Raw genomic sequence first — 8,208 nt, 5'->3', positions numbered from 1 at the left:
CCCGCGCGTCCCTCGTTTCCTGCCGGAGCTCGTTGCCATGGCGACGCCGCTCCCGGGCCTCTGCGCTCTAGGCCCCGGGGTTTGCTCGTTGGTTGGCTGGGTTTTTTGGGGTGTTTTTTTTGCCCCGCCTTCCTCGCTCAGTCTTTCTCCTCGTTTTCCCCTTCTTTCTCTCCGCGTCCGGTAGTCGGTGTGAGAGACGCCGCCGAGGTCGTGCTGGCCTCTAGTAGGGGACTACTCCACCTTCAGAGGAGAGGGAGACGGCAGACGGGAGGGAAGTGACGTGAAAAGAGGGGAAAGGGATTTTCTGGAGCTTCTGGGAATGAGGACTAGAAAGAAAAGATCAAAAGGACCAACAGGCGGAGAAGGGAGAAAGAAAGCGAGGGTGGGGAAAAAGCGCAAGGACGACCCCGAAGAAGCAGCCGACGGAGAAGGGGGCTGGAGGAAAGGAGAGACGAGGGAAGATCTCAGAGAAGGACTAACAAAGAGCGGGGGGGAAAGAGAGGGATTGTTTCATTTATTCTTCTCTCCGCTCACCTCAACTCCAAGAAGGCGGGAAAGGATGCTGCACGCAACAGTGAACCCATCAGACCTGGTTTTTCATTTTAGAGCTGCCAACCTAAGATATAACTTGGTTTGAATCGCATTTGTACATCCCTAGGGCCAGGGATGTTTGTGTGAAATTGAATTTAAATGTGTATGTAAAAGACAGGACGACCAAGAAGCAAGGGAAGAGACAGGGATTTAAAGAGAACAATGGGGCTGTGTGTGAGAACACTAAGCCTTTGATGAAGTTGCGCTTGTCATTTTAGATATCACCTTAGCAGCATTTAATCATTCTGCCAGTCACTCCACATTCAGCAGTTATTTATAGAGAACCTACTATGTGCCAAACATGGGAGCTTGGGTTACAGCTGGGCACAAAACGAAGGCATGCTCTCATTAACCTTTGCAGGAGGAGGAGGGGATGCTCTGTGGGGTGGTAACTAGGGTCGGTGCTGCTTCCTACTCCAGTCACTTTTTATTGCATGGCTTTCCTTAACCTCTGCCCTTACTTCATGTTCCTTCCATAAGCGTAGCCCCTCCATTCTCGCCTTTAAACCCAGTCTCCATTCGCTCCTTTAAAAGCATCATTGGTTCTTTGAGAAAAAGTAGAAAGTTCTCTCTGTTGATGATTTAGATCTGACTGGTTTTACTTAGAGGAGTGTTAGTACTCCGATCTTTAATTTGTGGAGCCAGATTTATATGAGAGGAAAATCTGCCAGGCTTCTAGGAACCAGTCAGACAAGTCTGTGAGGGAGGGAAGAAAGGAGAGGGCAGCCAAAGGACTGGAAGAGCCAAGTCAAGGGGTGTGGGGAGGTGAAAGGGTATGTGGCTAGGCCAGGATGACAGGTGTTGGCTGAGGATGAATAGAAAAGATGCTGGCAGGGAGGACTCATGATAAAAACTCGGGAAAGCTTGAGAGTGTGTGTGTTGTGTGCCATTGCATCAAGGCCAACTCTTAGCAGTAATATTTGATAGAGTAGGTTTTCCTGAGCTGAGTTCTTTATGGGAGCAGACCACTAGCTCTTCTCACCAGCCCCCACCCCCAGCTGCTGCTGGTGAGTGTCTAACACCAACTTTTTGGTTAGTAGCCAATTGCTTCACCACTGTGCCGTCAGAACTACTCAAAGCATTAGTGTAATTCAAACCTGGATTCTTGATGTGACAAAGAGGTTTAAAGCTTTCTTGGGTAGGCTTAGAAATGGATATATTGCACCTGAACTGAATTGCCTTGTACCACTGAAAAGTATCTACAGGTAATTTTCAGATTATGTGATGCTCAGGCCAAGAAGCATTACTCACTTGTTTCCATGGAAGAATTATACGGTTATGTATCTAAAGAAGGCCTGTAATTTGTTCCTGGGATAGAGAAAATACCGATGTCTGAGAGTATGCACTCATTTTCCAATAGCCTCACATGGGTCCTTACAGGACACGCGACCTTTATCAGCCCGTTAGAAGTAGAACTGATTTCCTCTTAACTACGGTACACATTCCCTTTTAAAAGATATTTTCTACTTCCTGGGTCTCTGCTCCATATATCTGGACCAGATATGTAATATTTAACCTAAATCTAGCCTGGGAATAAACTATAGTCTCCACGCGGGTGTGCCCACATGCAGATATGCCCACAAACGAGTACCAGACGTGAAGACAGTTACCCATGCTACACCATGGTTCATGACAAAATTTCATTTATTTGTCATTAAAAACAAATATTTCACAATATATAATTACATATTGTTTTGTGATTAATCACTATGCAACAATGAAAATACATCCTGCATATCAGATATTTACATAACAATTCATAACAGTAGCAAAATTACAGTTATGAAGTAGAAACGAAAATAATTTTATGGTTTGGGGTCACTACAACATGAGGAACTGTATTAAAGGGTCGCAGCATTAGGAAGGTTGAGAACCACTGGTCTAAACAGAATAAAACAATGTGTGAGCCCTAGAGAATCTTCAATTGACTTCATTACTTTTTTTTTTTTTTTTGCCAAAACTTTCTTATTTCCATTGAATGATTCTACTGGAACCAGTCTTTTCTTTTTCAAACCAAACAGTTCTTCTGAATGGAAGCTAGGTAATATCTTTATTCTGCATAACACTAAAGGGTATTAGCTTAAATATGTGAAAAGGAAATGCATTCAACGTAGTATGTAGAGATTGCCCCCACCCCTCCCCTACCCCCACTGCAAACTATCTAAATAAGGAAAGATCAGGATTTGAAAGGATGTCAGTGGTTGGCAGTGGCTAAAGCAAACTGGGCTATAGAATAAAATTTTGCAAATCAATTGAACATTGAATAAGCATTCTTCAAGCTTCCTTAAGCTCAGCATTGTGAGAAAGAATTGTGAAAGAACAGGTGGCCCTTAAGCTAGAAGTGTTAATATCACTGTAATGGGTCTATCTACAAGTCATCAAATACATATGCCTATGTGATCAGGTTTTCATACAAACAGGAGAACATGAAGTAGGCAAGAAAGGAAACCATAACCTTCATTCTAATCACCATCAAAGGTGGATGTGAACCACAACACACACACACACCCTTTCTACCACGATTCCATATGCCACTTTCAGGCCTGGTTGGGAGAAAATGAAATGGAGATTAAGAGGATTTAGAGAGTCTTAGATTCTTAAAGCGAAACGAGAACCATAAAATTATTCCAGCCGCTCAATATGCAGTGGAGAAAAATGATAAGCCTAAAAGGATAAAAGGCAAAGAGGGCCATCTCATAATCCCTGCCAAAATGAAGATGTTCAATAAATGTTAGTTAACTGAATTGTTTTCCTGGATGTTTGCCCTTGTCTGAACCAACCCGGGGAGGGGGAAAAAGAATTCCAAGATATAAGGATACTTTTCATTCCTTATAACTCAGCCCCTTTCTTCAAAATAGATGTTTAAAATGATGATAATTGTTTGACTTAGCGTTTGATTCATCATCACACATGATAGACAAGTAGAGACTCACCCTTGAACAGGGTAGAGTTGATGGTAGCATAGCCTTGCCAGTTTTGAAAGTTAGAATGCAATTAAGGGCAAATCATGCACCTTTTCTCAACTTTAATTTTCTTTCTGTAAAATGGATAGAGGAATCCCTGTAGCATAGTGAGTTATGTATTGGGCTGGTAACCTCAAGGTCAGCAGTTGGAAGCCACCAGCCTAGGAGAAAGATGAGGCTTTCTACACCCATAAAAAAATTACCATCTGAGAAACCCGTGGGGACAGTTCTACCCTGCCCTATAGGGTTGCTGAGTTGGAATGAACTCAATGGCAGTGAGTTTGGGATATTTTTGTTGTTTGCTTTGCTTTGTTTTTAATGGGGATGGCATCTCTCATACTCAGTGGTTGGAAACAGCAAGTCCATAGGACAGTAGAAATGTCGATGTGGGTTTCTGAGAGTGTAACTCTTTAAAGGAATAGAAAGCTCATTTTTCTCTAGCTGAGCGGCTGGCTGGTGGTTTCAAACTGCTGATTTGGGGTTAACAGTCCAACAAAGCAGTTTGTAATCACTACATATATCTAAACTATTCTTGCATTTAGCCTACATGACTTTATTACCTCAAAATTTAATGAATTTGCGACTATTTTATTTGAAAAGAGTATATTTCTCCTTGTGTTCCAAATATATTTCTTTCAGGTTTCAAACGTGCCTTTTAATCTACTAGGCCAAAATTTGGGGTACAGTTACATGTTAAGACTAAGCAAAATGGAAGAATTTACAGCCTCTGGATTTATATGCCTAAAGCCAAAAGAGCCAAGTCCCTAAAGAGAGTGAAAGAATTCAGGAAATTCTGAGAGCCTCAATTCAGTGCTTCACTAACGTTATTGTACTCTCTCAATAAAGTTTCCTACTAGCTTTTATTAAGGTCCCTCCCAAAAAACAAACTCTACAGAAGTAGAAAGCCCCCTCTTTCTCCCGCAGAGGGGCCAGTCGTTTTGAACTGCTGGCCTTGTAGTTAGCAGCCCCCTGCGTAACTACTCTGCCACTGGGACTCCTACAGGAAGGTCTCTAGGCATCAACAATTGTTTGTGCCCGTGAGACTGTCTGCCCGTTAAGAATTAAAGGTGTCCTGGTGACGTTATAGAGTAAGTGTTGAACAAAGTAGCCAGTATAAATACACCGCCCTCTCTGCAGGAGAAAGATGGCATTATTTATCCCATAAAGGCCCCTACATAGGGCGGCCAGGAGTCAAAAGATGGCAGGCAGTAGCTTTGGGTTTGGGTACCAGCTTAAAAGAACCCCGGTGGTGGTGGATAAGCATATTGGTCTTCTAACTGCAAGTTTGGCTTTTTGAACTCACCAGCCAACTCCATGGGAGAAAGAGAAAGATGAAGCTATTTGTTCCTGTAAAGATTCACAGTCTCAGAACATAAAGAACCATTCTACAGTCTCCTATAGAGAGCTCTGAGTCAGAATTCACTTGATGGAAACAGGGAAAGGAGAGACCCACTACCATGGAATCAATTTCAAGACATCGGTCAATTTCAACACATTGGTCTTCTGAGGCTGTAAGTCTTTAAGAGAAAAGATAGCCTCATCTTTCACCCTTCAACTGGCTGGTAGGTTTGAACCACTGACCTTGTGGGTAACAGGCTGACAGTGCCATCAAGCCAAAACCAAACTCACTGCTGTTGCATCAATGTTGACTCATCGTGAGCCTCTAGGAAAGAGTGGGTGGTTTTAAACTGCTGACCTTAGGGTTAGCAGTCCAACACGTAACCCACTAGGCCACCACGGCTCCTTGACAGTACCACCAGGTAGAGATGATTAATCATTAAAGATTGCATAGCGTAAGGATCATGGGGAACGAAATGGAGTCAGCATGTTAATCTAGTCTGTGTGCCTCCAAAGTTCATGACTATGTAATTTCCTCCACATTGTGAAAATAGTGTAAAAGACCTGTTAAAATGCATAAATACACATCCAGGTAAGTAAAAAAGGATTGCTGCTAATGTTCCAGTTCATACATGCATGAGTTTATTCCAGACAAAATATGTTTGAGCCTGACTGGGCAATCAGTGGGTGGCTCATGGCTACAGACAAGTTCTCTCAGTGATACACTTGTCTCAGACTCATTAGAGTGCCTTTTTAGAAAAAAAGTTGATAGTATACAGAGGAAATAATGACTGTAAAAATTAAATTAATGAAGGAAACAGGTCGTATATGGAGAAACCATAAGTTTCGGGAACAGTGCCAGAAGGGAACATAAAGAACCCCAACAGGAGGACAGACATCACAGCACGACAAAATAACTCATGACATCTCTCAAGTCTGTGCCCCAGTTGTTTTTCAGCACACAAACCCTCCTCCTGAAAGACTGAGTTCAACTGGTTTAAGAAACACGCACAGCAGGTACACTTGTGACTGCTGGGTGACGTAAAATGAAAGTTCCAGCACTAACCCAAGATTTGAACTAAGAATAAGGAAGTTGTGTATGTGCCCAACTAGTTATGCTAAGTATCCCAGAAGCCCTTGTTACAGACTCCATTTTGAATCTTCAGACTCCATCTTGGTCCAACACTCCACACACAACCACTGGAAAAGGGGGCCAGGAAAGAACAAGTGAAAACTGCATGATGGGAATCCAGGGCAGATGAGCCCTACAGGACCAGTGATGTGAGTGGCGAAACAGGGAGGGTAAAGGGAGAATGGGTAGGAAAGAGGGAACCGATTACAAGGAACTATATGTGACCTCCTCCCTGGGGGACAGACAACCGAAAAGTGGGTGAAGGGAGACGTCGGACAGGGCAAGATATGACAAAATAACAATTTATAAACTATCAAGGGCTCATGAGGGAGGGGAGAGCGGGCAGGGAGGGGGGAAATGAGGACCTAATGTCGGGGGTTTAAGTGGAGAGAAAATGTTTTGAGAATGATGTACAAATGCGCTTTACACAATTGATGTGTGTATGGATTGCGTTAACAGTTGTATGAGCCCCTAATAAAATGTTTAAAAAAACTTTTTTTTTTTTCTAAAAATTAAAAAAAAAGAAAACTGCATGATGGTACAAACGGCCCAAAGCGGAAACCTTGCCCTAGGAAACACCCAATGCTTGAGTAAGATAACAGCCCTACAAAAACCATTCGCTCTGTAACCTCAGAGAGGCCCCGTTACCTATGACACCTTCCCTGTAGGTCTCTCCTGCAGGTCTCTATAAAAAAAAATGCCTGAATGCAATTTTAACTCTCTAGTCTTTTTATCCACACTGGTCTTTAAGAACAATCCAATCAAAACAGTGGGTCCCAGGGAGTTCTCCTGGGCCAATGAAATTCAAGGCACAGAGGTCAGCTCCAAGGTTGTAGCAACTGCTTTCGGGGATTCCAAAAAGGCAATGTTGATAGCTTTTCTGGAAGAGCTCAGGAAGATCATGGGGCGTTGTTATGAGGAAGTTTTTTCAAATTGGAAAACGGCATGAGTGAGAAAAAGGCCAGGAGAGTTATACTGAGGAATGTTTCCCATGATGACAACGCACCTGCTCATTCTTCAAGGTTGTTCTTCAAGAATTTTGTTGTGAAATCTTACCCCCATCTACCCTACAGCCCCAATCTTGCCCCTTCTGACTTCTTTTTATTCCCCACACTCAAAAACTATTTAAAAAGAACACAATTTGAGTCGTTGATGAATATCACAGCTGCTGTTTGGACATGGGATAAATCAAAGAGCAAAATGATTCATTGAAGGATTAGAGAGATGCAAACACTACCTTCAGAAGTGTAATGACTTACTTGGAAGATTATGTGGTGGTGCAAATAGCTTTACATTTTGATATTTGTGTTTAATAAAGGTTTCTATGATTTTGTGGTAATATCTGCTTATTTACCACCACAGATGCACAAAAAAGCTTGGCATTTGCCGTTGTAAACAGCTGCAATGGGAGTCCGGTTTACGTGTGCTAGCCAGGAAATCACTCTGGTTATCAGCCCAGAAAAATACAAGAGAGACTCATCAACAACAAAGAAAGAAGATACATGTATTTGTTATTTTCCTAAATTCTCCTTTTCTCCCAGTTTATAAACTGTGGTAGACAGAATAATGACACCCCCACAACCACCACCACCACCCACAAATGCCTTCATCCTAATCCCCAGAACCTATATGAGTTCTTACATATGGCAAAAGGGAAATTAAGACTGGAGATGGAATTAAAGTTGTTAATCGCCTGCGTTAAGTGAAAAGATTAGGCTAGATTATCCAGGGGAGCCCAATGTGGTCATGGTCACCAAAACCAAGCCCACTGCTGTCTAATTGATTTTCTACTCATAATGACCCTGTAGAATTGCTTCAGAGTGTTTCCAAGGCGATACATCCTTAAGGAAGCCAAAAGCCTCATCTATCTCCGTTGGAGTGACTGTGGGACCTCTGAGTTAACAGCTCCACATGTACTGCAGTGTACTGCCAGGACTCCTTAATGTAATCACACATAAACCAAAAACCCCAAACTCACTACCATGGAGTCAATTCTGACTCTTACATAAGCCAAATGAAATCAAACAAATGCACTGACTTGTGTAGATTCAAACTCATAGCTGCCCTATATAGGGTTTCCGAGGCTATAAATCTTTATGGGAACCAACAGCCTCATCTTTCTCCCATAAGGCAGGTGTAGTAGTTATATAATTGTTTGTCAATTTGAGAGGATTAAGAGTGAAG

This window comes from Echinops telfairi, unplaced genomic scaffold (genome assembly GCF_000313985.2).
Source record: "Echinops telfairi isolate 266 unplaced genomic scaffold, ASM31398v2 ScPeMD7_40;HRSCAF=151, whole genome shotgun sequence".
Taxonomy (NCBI): domain Eukaryota; kingdom Metazoa; phylum Chordata; class Mammalia; order Afrosoricida; family Tenrecidae; genus Echinops; species Echinops telfairi.
This window is presented reverse-complemented; position numbering follows the sequence as displayed.